General features: G+C 31.7%; 1 long non-coding RNA gene across 1 annotated transcript; it reads left to right on the top strand.

Annotated features, from left to right (window-relative positions):
• Nucleotides 1-6,932: 6,932 nt before the first annotated feature.
• On the top strand, nt 6,933-7,748 carry LOC135266415 (uncharacterized). The gene is made up of 2 exons (XR_010334471.1): nt 6,933-7,506; nt 7,619-7,748. It is a non-coding gene; the product is annotated as an uncharacterized LOC135266415 (long non-coding RNA).
• The last annotated feature ends 4,568 nt before the right edge of the window (nt 7,749-12,316 follow it).

Below are 12,316 nucleotides of genomic sequence, written 5' to 3'. Positions count from 1 at the left end.
CCTTTTTGGTACCTTACAGGATTTCATCCTTATTATCTTATTGCACTTTATGTCCTTTGCCACTTCAATTTACTGCTAAGCCAGGCCAAATCTTAATTAGCATTTGCTTCAAACACAAGGCTAGATCCACTTTTTTCGCAAATTTCTGTTTCTTAATTAATCCTGCTGGTGGTGAAAAAGCAACACAATGACAGAAGATCAGATGATCTTGGCCTTTATTTCACAACAAGTGTGTTGTAAAGTAACGTTCCGTCACGCAGGAAAATAACCACTATTTATTTTGCCACATACACATGATTGTCGTTTGAGTCTAGTTTTCCAATTTTTGATCATCCAACAATTAATAAAGTTACGTAAACCCGTTAATAGTTTAAACGTTTTCTGGAACACAATGGCATGTAATGAACATTACATAACGAAACATAAAATACAAATTGCAACAATTCTATTTACTTCATTTCATTTCATAACCTAGGTACGCAAAAAACATGATGATCACCACATCCTGTTATAGTTTCCTTAAAGCGAGTAATTTAGTGGAACGTAAATCGTCGCGACCTTCGAAAAACCATGAAATCATGTCAGTAAATCATTCCTATTTTAATGTTTATGTTTTTGTAATTTAATTCAAACACCTACAATTTTTAGTAGGTACGCGATCTTTAAAATGACGTAAGTTATGTGCAATCATCCATATTAATGATTTACTTAGTACGTCTTCTATATTTTGCAACAAACAAATTTAAATCTTTAATGTAGCTATGTTACTGACAGGGTAATTAGGCGGCGAAATTTTTAACAAAGTTTACGCGATTTGATGTCAGGATCAAGCACAACAAAAGGATGTTTTCTAAATTTTAACTAGAAATTAATGCTATGGCAAAATCCTCGCCTTGAACCGCATTGATGCTGGAAATTACAGGTGGAAGAGGTAAACTAGACCAAGGTTGTGATGCACTTTCACGGTTACGCTCATCCCACTATGGGAAACATCCGCACTTTTAACAACCAAAATCCAAAATTTATTCAGCAAACTCCTGAGAAACCTTTAAACGTCCAGTTTTCCTGCTTAAAATTTAAAATTATAATATTTCCGAAAGACTTGGCTCTGGCCTCACGCGATGTCAAGCCTAATTTGCTTAGAATGTATTTAAAAGTCAAACACGTGTCACGACTATCAAAGTAAAGCACATCAAAACCATGTCAAAATCAATTAATTCCCGCCTAAGGCGGATACGTGAGAGGTGTGAATTGTTTAAGTTTTGAATCCTTGATTCTCCTCATTACATTACTCAAGTAATAACTATTCCAATTAATTATTTTCATCGGACGACTCAAACAAAAAATCGCCTTATTGTGTAAGGAGCCATAAAAACTCCACTTAAAATAATTACGCCATCGGCAATTTTGGCCTGCTTCAATTATTGACACTTTTACAACCAAGTGCAAGGATAACAGCGCGCTATAATGACTCTATTAGTAGAAAAGTTGCCAAATTTATGGCTTTGCAAAAATTCCGTCCTCCATTAATTTGCGTCGATTCCGAATCGAACAAATTATCGAATTGACTTGACCTTTCATCGACACTCTCCTACACGCACCACCTGGCCGCCATTGAGACTAACCATCGTGATTTGAATTAGAAAGAGCGTCGAAAACGTGATTTTATAGCAGATAATCTTACTAGCGTACTAGAGCCTGGAAGTAGGAATATAGCGATGCCAAATTTTTATTGTATCAATAATTTTGAGGATTTACTTGAGCAAGTTTCTAATTACCGCATGGATTTGTATAAATTATAGCCTAGCTAATTACTTATTCAAATATGATTTATGAGTTATTAACAATATGGAAGTCGTACTTTAAGTGCTTCAAATGTTTCAATGCCCTGAAAGCTGGAATCCGATCGTCCTGAAAATCCTTGCGCAATTTTTTGACAGTGTTTTATTGTTAAGTGTTACAGTGTAATTAATATTGCCCAATGCATAAGTTAGCTAATGTAAAATGATAATTAATACTGCACGGAACAATAGAAGTGTGAGCAGTGAGAGTAAAATGCTTAATAGTTGGAGTAATGATACAGAAGGACTGAGGATACGGGTAGCACGCCATCCGCGATTGTTCTACTTCGTAAGATGATCTACATTGATTGTAGCAATTAAGACAAGGCCGCAGAAAAGGTTAATTTTACTTTCAACATCTGAAAATAACATTGTTTAAGAAAGATGATTAACGAATTCTTGGCTTTATGCAAAGTGAATGCAATTGTAAGAGCTCGATAGCTGTCTGCTGGGTACACATTGCAAAATATTAATTTATCATTTATGAGGAAAAATGCAGAATTAATTATGAGTGCCTCAGAAACAGAACTTCAGTTGTTAGGAACAATTTTCTAATTCTAGACAAAAAGAGTCGATTTTTTTGTATTTAAAGAAGAAAGCGAGTAATTTTTATTAGTTTGGAAGCAGTCAAAAAAAGCAAAATGTTTTATTTCATAAAAGTACTGTGTTTTCAAGACTCGTTTTCAATATATAAAAAAGACTAGAATTTTTAGTTTCATTGCTAGACATATTACTTTCAAAGCATGCAGAAAGCTCAAGGAGCTTTATTTCATAACAGCATTTTTTAAGCTTTCTGCTTGGTTTGAAAGCAGTAAAAAAACAAAACTTTCGTTTTAAGTACTAACAAAAGTACGTAGCCCAAGTCTAGTTTTCATCATTTATGACCTACTACTAAAAAATAACTCGAAATCCTTCCATATCATGAAAAAAGTTCATAGAGCTTTTTTTCATAAAAACATTTTTTAAGCTTTTTGCTCGGTTTGAAAACAGTAAAAAAAAACAAAAACTTCGTTTTATGAATTACCAATAGTTGAGTCTACTTTTCAGCGTTTAGAACCGATTTCTAAAAGAAGATTCCAAATTTAAAATCAGAAAAACAAATTATATTTTAATTATTTTCACTTAATAATACGAAGGGGCATTATTTCTGTAATAAATAGTACAATTTTTTTAATATAATCGTAACTGCTTCAAAGCTGGAATTACTGGATTTTTTAAGGAACTACTAAATTCTTTTTCTAATTAATTGAGTTGACTTAGAAAATACGATAAATTTTGGAATAATTTTAGAACTCGAAAAATTACGAAAATTACGTTAGAATTTGAATTATTAAAGTTAATATGGAATCGCTATGGATTATTAAAATTATTGAAATATTGGCCGAGCTTTTTTGGAATTAATAGATTGTTGTTAAAATTAAAATTAGTTATACCCTTTGTTTCAAGTTAACTATTCTTCGTAATATACTTTCACCATTTTTTAAACAATAAACACATACAAAAGATTTTCAGACGCAAAGAAAGCCCAGAGAGCTTTATTCCACATCAAATGATTGCTTATTACACTAATTTCTGAGTTTTATATTTTATCAGCCATTATCAAATCATTATAATTATCATAATGAGCAAAACATAATCTTACACTTACGGAGAATAATAGTTTATTTAATGTAATGTAAAGAATTTGGCAAAATTATTTAGATTAATTATTCAGATCTAAAACTATCAATGATGAGTATTGTTTAAGTATTATTTTTTAGACTTCCTTTGCAATGTTTGAAATGTAAAATACGTTGAAATTCTCTAAAAACGTAATGTTGGTTGCGGCACATTAATTGTTTAAACGTTTACACATTTGATCTGATGTTTTGTTCCTATTGCATTCATGTGTATAACAAAGTTTTGGTTTTTACTTAATTACTTTTGCGAAAATATTTATGAAATATTCAACGCTTGGTAAGCGACAGTTATGCAAAATATACAAAGATACTATACATTTAAGAATTTTTCTTTATTCATTGATTTTGTAGAATGCATGGCATGTTCAAATTATAAAAATAAATTTGCGTTATCTGCTACTTTAAAATTAAATATGTTAGAACCCATTGTTTTGTAGAATGTTTACTGAAATTGAATTTTATCATCGTCTATTGATTTTATGTTTATTTAATAGATTACAAAATCGTTTCAGGAATTCCTGAAATGTTCCTCAAATTTACTAATAAATTTAAATAAAAATAATTAGCAAATGCTACATTTTGCCCTGTTTTGTGTAAGTTACATCAAAGACCACGACTTTCATTAATTGCATTTACCGTTTTTGGCCACAAGTTGTGCTCGGTTAATCAATCGTTCTGTGTCGAGCGTCAGAATGCTACTAATTAAGAACCACTCTCGTGTAATCTTGTCGATGTCTTGAGCATTGTGCAGTAGCATACCTTACAAGTTATTATTAAGAATGTTTGTCAAAAATCAATTCATTAATGTCGGATTGTTCAGCTATCCGGCTTGATAAAGATGTACGTCTGATAATATCTACAAAGAAAAATTATCCTGAATGGCTGCTGCTCTAACAAAGCGTCAGGTCCGAGGGAAGATAAAATTGAAACAGTATGAATAATTAGACAGTTCATTTCACATTTACACTCCAATTAACTACGTTATTATTCAACTCAGTAGTAACACTGATAGGTGTACTCAAAGTAAAAAAGACTCATCAATCAAAACTCATTAATCCTTTCAGTATACTGGGTGAGTCATTTCGATGAAACACCCATTACTCGTTATTTTACTAATTAAAATGTGCAACTTTGTGCCAAGTACAGTTCGAATTTCTTTGATGTGTCAAAAGTGGAATTTAATTTCTCCTTTTATTCGCTATGAGAGCCGTTGTAATACTGATACTTCATGGTCACTGCTTAACATCAAATTGAGTTAAATAACTGGAGGGACGAAGCAAGTTTTTCAGAGGACAAATTAATGATATCATCGTGTTTGTTAATGTAATTACATCACAAGGCAGCGAAGGTATAACAAAAATCAAATGTTATTAATTTCCGATAAGTATGTAGAAATATTTTTTATAAAGTAATGATGACTAAGCCCGTAATCATCAATTGTTGCCACGTAAATTAACTTATTGCATATGTAAAGTGCTTGTTAAAGTAAAAGGGTTTGAGAAATATCGAATTGTACAATTCATGCCAATTTAGTTTTCGTTTATAACACCATGGAAGAATGTGTTGGAAATATTAAATCAATTTTCTCGGCAAGAAATGAGATCAACTGCTTCTTAAAATATGCAAACTGGCTGGCGGACACAAACCAGTGTCATAATAAATTGATTAATAATAGCAGAGATAGTGATCAGGCGTGTGATACCTATTATTAACCATTACTTGTAATTACACTTTTATTGCAGAAAAAGGTCAACTTGTCACTTCTCCCATCATTTTCGTTAAAATTATTTCAATTAGAATTAAATTAAAAAACTTATTTGAGCAAGTAATTGAGTTACATTCCTCATCAGTCATCGAAATTCATTCAAATAGCATAACCAATAATTAATATCGGCATTTTTCGTAAAATTAAGACATTTATATTTTTGGTCGTACAACTTTTTCAACACCTAAAAAAATACCTTAAATAATGTATAGTTTCCTAAATGATAGGTTTAGTATTACAGACATTTTACCACAAACTGGTAGCTTGAGGCACAACAGTTTTTTTACGATATCCATCACACTTATAACTCTTTTAAGCTTCCGATGGGAGATTAGATTAGGAAAGCTTCACGCTTTTCTGATAAATATCTGTTAATATATTTGCATAAAATTTCCTCACACAAGGAATGAAGTTATTTTTTAGCGTGCACTGTGTGGGTGTTGTTGAGTACAAAATAAAAATTATATTTTGATCTTCCGCCAGCATCATAATGACGTCAGTTTATCGCAACTTTCCTTATTGGTCCTTGAACAGTTTTTTCAGGCTTTTTCCCAGAAAGTTCCTACTTATCCAAGTTTAATTTTTAAGTTGCTGCGCCCTCTGCACCTAGGCCCAAAGTATAATTCTTACAACGACTTATACTCTCCTGATTGCTATCTGATGTTCTGTGTAATGCACAAATTTCAATTACTGTAATATAATACAAATGTTACAAGGCTAGATAACAGTCTAAGAGATCTGATTCTTTAGAAACGGATGATACTTTGTGTTAGCTCATTTTATGGAAAGCCAAGGTTAATTATATTTAGAACTCACTTTGTTTGCAAAATATCGTGATGTATTGTTTATTGTATGCTCTTTTATAAAATAGATAGCCATCTTCAGCCTTTCAATTTATTTTTTTCCAGAAATATTATTGTAATTACATTAGTCGACACAACGATAAGTAAACATTACACCCAAGTACTGGCAACAGTTTTGAAAATTTTCCAAAAAAAAGTGCAAATGTTGGAAAAAATACTGTATTGTATTATTTAATGTACGAGTTTTCATCATTGGATTTAGATGAAAAAAGCGGCTCCGGACAATATTAAAAAGCATTAATCGAAGTCACGAATGAATATTAAAAGCATAAAGAATGGGCAACGTGAGCTAGATTCTTGAAAAACGCGATCGTGAGTGCGAATCACTTTGGTATCTGGTTCATGTCATTAGATGCAGAAAAATGTTTAATTACTTCTCAGCGATCGTTTCCTAATCTTGAAACACATAATAATAATAATTAAAGCAGAGCATTTAAATTAACGATTATTAAGCTCGCGCAAGTGTTGATCGTTTGCATTATGTGCTTGTTACATAAGCTGCAGCAAAGTGTAGTCGATTTTGACAGAAACGCGTAACAGTTCCATTGAATGGCTAGCCCGAGGTCTAACACTATGAAGATTACATTATAAAGATCATTTAACGACTTGAATGAGCTATCAACTTCTGTCAGTCATGCTTTATTGTGGTCAAAACATACAATTGCGTTAATATTTTTTAAATTGTTAGAAAGGAGCCGACGAATTTTTCAGGAGCAATTACGTGGCCACACATTTAACCGAATGTTAATTAATTCAAACACAGTTGCAGCTCCGAGCCCACAGATAGTGACTCGGTGACTTCAAATAGTAAATAATTAAGCGTGTTAAATCGGGCAATAAGCTTGGCTTTGGCTTAAAAGGAATCGCAAGCAGATGCGCTTTCTGTATCTGTTGATTTCCAGTTCGGTGCACCGCCCGTTGAAATCGCCCATCAAAACGGCTCATAAATAACTAGATTGGAGTATTAATATTGTCACTAGCCAATATAAACACAAAGGGCTCTCGATATTGCACAATGGTATTAACAGGACATAAATCTGCGTAAGTAGATATTCGAAGTCAATTCGCACTCGTCTTTTGTGCGTCTACCTATGCTTGCAAACACGGCAAAATTTGAGAGCACAAACACAAAACAAGGCCACATGCTTTTGTGCCTTTATACCAATATATCATTCCGGGTCGGTCCCCACACCACTGAACTAGATCGTCCGACCAGAAGCCGGAACTCACTCACTTCTCATGGTGGTACGAGCTTTGGGGATGTCTCCACATTTATTTTGTACAGGACAATGAGCAACACATGATAAATTTCATTAAAGGTGATCAACGACGCACAAAAAGTCGCACAAACATCGAAGGTATGTTTTTTTCATTATGGGAAGGGATGTTTTCATACCACTAGACAAAGTTGGTTTTGTACTTTTATTATGTCGAGTTATAGATAATTTTATTCATGATGACATATTTTAGGGACTTGACGTTTATGGACGCATGCAAAAAATTGTACTGGAATTTTCTTATGAAATTGTCACAAGGGACTGAGAAATGTACCTAATAAAGGGCTCAACTTAGTATTAAAAATAATAAAGTATCAAATTTTTTAATTGTTTATTTGTCTATCAAAATTCCTTAAAAATGCCAAGTTAGGTAATTTTTCCGATTCATTATAAAGTCATTGCTACTTGTTTTTTATTAGACTTCTGGAATTTGTTCCTTGAGGAAATTCTATGTGGACGTGAACTTTTTGCGAATAAAAATGTGTTTTTTTCCAAATAAGTATTGGATTAAAGAGCTCGCCATATGTGATAGAAATTATAGCAGCTTTTGTTGAATTTATCAAGAAATAAAGAAAAGTAAAGTGATAGAATAATCTCACACTTTAATTTAATCACCTCAGTTAATTGATTATCAAATTTTAATGTTCTCAGACTGTCTGAAAAATATGGTGATTTGATGAAATTTTATTGTCTAAAAACTATTTGGTTTTTATTACCTGCGTACGTATTGGCATTTACCGAACATAAAAATTCCAATACTAATAAAAACAAACGGTTAAAACGTTCAAACTTTGTTTATAAAGTTATCTAAATCTAAAACACATCTCTATCTGCTAACCAAAAATTAACAACAAGTTAATAAAAAAAATAAATAAACTGAGCGATGAACACTAATTATTCCATACTTTTACAATGTGGTCCAAAAATAATCAAACAAACTCTGTTGAAAACTATTCAACCATTTTTTTAAAGAATTTTTGTTAAAAACTGATTTTTTTTCCAAATCATCTCGACATCTTGGTTGTGTTTTAATTAAACTGATCATTTCAACCATTTTTTTTATTTATTAGAAACCACATCAGGACTGAGGGAATTTCCGTTATAAAGTGTAAAAATAAAGTGTTTTATAATGAATTTAAATATTTTTTATTTTCACAAAGTAACATAATCGAAAGTTACAGTTTATTTAAAAAAGAAGAAGATACTCTTTAGATTCTTCTTTTATACCGACATAGAGTCTAGTTATTCTGTATTATTAGAATATACGTTGCAAATTTTTTATTCCTGATTCTTCATTTTATAAAGCGAATTTTTTAAACTTGCTTTCAAAAATGTAACAATTCTGCTTTATTGAAAATTAGATTGTCGTAACTTTTTTTGAAAAAGCTTTGTTTAAATAAAAAATAAATGACCATGACATTTTTTCAATATGAATAACAACAATATGAGCTTTTTTAGCTTCTAAAAACTTGTTTTTAAACTGAATAGCTACATATGGATGTCGTGAAGACACAATCTGATAAAAATTAATCTGAACCATTTTTTTATTTACTTTAATTTTACTTATATTTGATTTATTATTTTCCTAATGTATAAATTTGTTAGTTCTTTAATTTTTTTTTTATTTCGTTGTTTGATATTTGCAAAATCAGATTAATTTGAAAACAGCTTTCTGATCAATTTTTGTTGACAGTGCAGCCATAAAAATTTATAAATTTTAGTACAGCTAAATGAATTTTAAAGAAATGTAGATAATAATGATAAAAAAACTTAAATATCTGAAAGTTGGTATAAAAGTAGAGGTGCGTTCGTTTTATCAGTAAATAAGAGCATTACCAGAGAAAATCTGCTGTTTAGAAATGGTTATAAGTTACAAGTAATTTAAACTGAAATTAAAACCTCAAAAATATATCAGATAATTTGTACCTAAATAATTTTATTTTCCTGTAAGCTCAGCTACTTCTTGGTTATATTTTAATCACTACTTTAGTACTGTGCCCACAGTTGTTGCAATTGGATTGTGACTAATTTTCTAACATATATTGTATTTTAAAAATGTGTGGCAAAATTTTCAGGACGATCTGTCTTTATTGATAAAAGTAAGCCAGTTTGATTAAAAACTAAATCGTTTATTTTACCAAAAAGTATGAACATTAAAATGACTAAATAACTAATGCTATGCAAGTTATCAATTTGTCGCAAAAAATTAGGAAAGTATTTAATTGTTTCTTAAGGAGGAACGAAATTTTTAACATCAAAAAAACTTTTGACAAAAATTTTTGTTGAATTCAAATTCTTATTCGGTGAGTTTGTGTTTTTTGTTTCTTCTACATTTTTTTAATTTGTCAGTTTTCATCTCACTATTAATCGGAAAAAAATTGTTGGTTGTTTAGAGCAGGAAGTAATTAAAATTTATATTTTTCGCGACTTTTCAATTTTTTATTAAATCTTCATCAGGCTACAATTTATTAAATGACGGTGCTAAATAATAGCAAAGCACAACAGCGTTTACAAATTTTATAACAGATTTAAACATTACTGGCATAAACGAGAAAATAATACCAGATGCTTTGTATTTTGAAAAATTTAAATATGATGCTCAGTACAATAAATAATAACTTGACCACCCACAGCCCACCCTATTTTTTAATCCTAGCTGCGTCCCTTATGATTGGTTTAAATTTTCAAGACTCGATTCGCTTGAAAAAATTGTCTCACGTTACTTTAGATAAAAAAACTAAAAATCATCTTCGGTCAAATGGATTTTAATGGTCTCAGACGTCAAACAGTTAGTGCAATTGTGCCATCTAAAGACCCCAAGTTGACACTAGCTATTTAATTCCGAATTCATACAGTTAAGCCGATCTAGATCATTAATAATCTTTAGAAAATTCAGTCTTTCTTTTTCTAATACTTCCGGTAACAAAAGCCAGCATTAAAAAGCCTCCGCTGTAGGACCTCGCATGTGCAAGTCAACAAAACTGTGTCCATTACGTACTATCTGTTCACCTAACCGCACCATAATTAATCATTCGCTGCATATCATCCTATTTAACAAGATGCAACCGTCACACGAGATTCACACATTGAATAAAGGGACTTTGCGCGCCTGACTAAGTACAACTGTTAAACAGTTTACCTGCGACAACCGAACTGCCTCTTTGATACTGTCAGATTTTCAACAGACGCACAAAATTCGGTATTCTTGTGTTTGATTTCATCGTCTACCTTGAGCTTCTGGAGACGACCCATCAAAAAACGTTGCTTCCTTCGAACGATTTTTTTTTAAATATACTTGTTTAGTTTTTGAATTTGATAAAAATAAATAAAAAAAACTGTAAGGACTAGGCCAGTTGTGTGCGTTTTAAAGTCAAGTAAAAAAAACCGACTCCACTTCAAATCGCAGACCTCATTATATTAATAAGTGAGTCTATTATTATGAATAATTGCTCTGGTTACCTGATCCTTTGGAGACAAAACAGTTAGAAGCGAGTGTATGGGTACTTGAGTAATGTCAATAGAACGGCATGCGTTGTGTCGAATCGGTGAGACAATTTACAATAGTTTTTAAAAATTTTGAGAGGTAAAAAGGGCCAGAAATATATTCAGGGCATTGTTGTGCTGAATAGCAGGGTTGACACATTTGCGACACACTATTTGTCACGGAACCAAACCACACCAAGTGGCTTTAACCTAGTGATTAATTATTGGGTGACCCGGATTATGTAACAGAATATAACGTCAGTTGACCTGGAAGTGCACCGAGACAAAAGAGGGTAAGTGTCATTGTCGATAACTTTGCAGAAGGTACACTTAATGAGCCTCTCGCTAAAGCTTCAGTTTCACAAGCTGTGCCACAAGTTACGAAAAAATTCAAAATTGGAGTCGGTTAACCAGTACAGTTTATAGCATGTAATTTGATAAATTATGCATTGGTCTTCAGTTGTAGCTTACAGTTAGATAAATATTAATTCCGTTTTGCTCCGTGCTAATGTTATTGTTGTTTAACGGTTGGCCTAAAGTGTAAGTGGTAAAAAGTGCAACAGACGCTGTGGTTGAATAATGTTCGCTGAATTAATTTTCAGTTATTGATTATGCGAAATTTAAATTGCAAAATAATGCATGAAACGAAGTAGCAACATCAAGCTGTTGTAGATGTAATGACAAAGTAAACAATACAGTCAAATCAATGTGGACAGCAAATGCGGTTGTTATTTCTATATTATATTGTATTGTATGCCAATATCATAAATGTGCTCGCGTTGTATGCAAATCATGCATATTTTCGAGTCGCTTATGAGAAAAAGACGTCCTCAAACAGTCGCACCCTAGGTACGCCAATGATCATTAATGTGTGGAATTGTAGTGTAGAATTGTAAAGGACCATTAATCAAGCTGATTGGGTTTGTCTGAAGATGACATGGAGAGATGCGAGGAGCCTAGCACATGTTCCAATGATTGGTTAAAACTGTTTGTATATGCCAATGTACTCCCTTCTTTATAGTATTATTAATGTACTGATATTGCACTTTATGTAACTGCTGCAGCCATTACCGACTTTCCTAAGATGAACTTTAATTGTAATTTATTGGTAATATAAATATTAATGGGTTCATGAACATTAAATGCTAGGTGGAAATGGAAAATTATCTCGACTGGTTTTCCCCATTTCCATAGCCCTCAAACCTTGACCTCGTATCAACATACATCAGCTCAAGCAAATTTAAAAAATTATGTGGACAATTACGATCTAGTTGCCTTTCAAAACATTTTGGATAAGTCAAAAAAATTAAATTGCATGGAAAATTCTAACTTTTGTTTTTGTAATAACATCCATAGCTATCTACACAGTGCAGATGATTATTAATTCATGCCAAATCTCTTAAAACAT

Source organism: Tribolium castaneum, chromosome 1 (genome assembly GCF_031307605.1).
Source record: "Tribolium castaneum strain GA2 chromosome 1, icTriCast1.1, whole genome shotgun sequence".
Lineage (NCBI taxonomy): Eukaryota > Metazoa > Arthropoda > Insecta > Coleoptera > Tenebrionidae > Tribolium > Tribolium castaneum.
The sequence above is the reverse complement of the archived record's forward strand: the minus strand, read 5'-3'. Positions and strand labels throughout refer to the sequence as shown.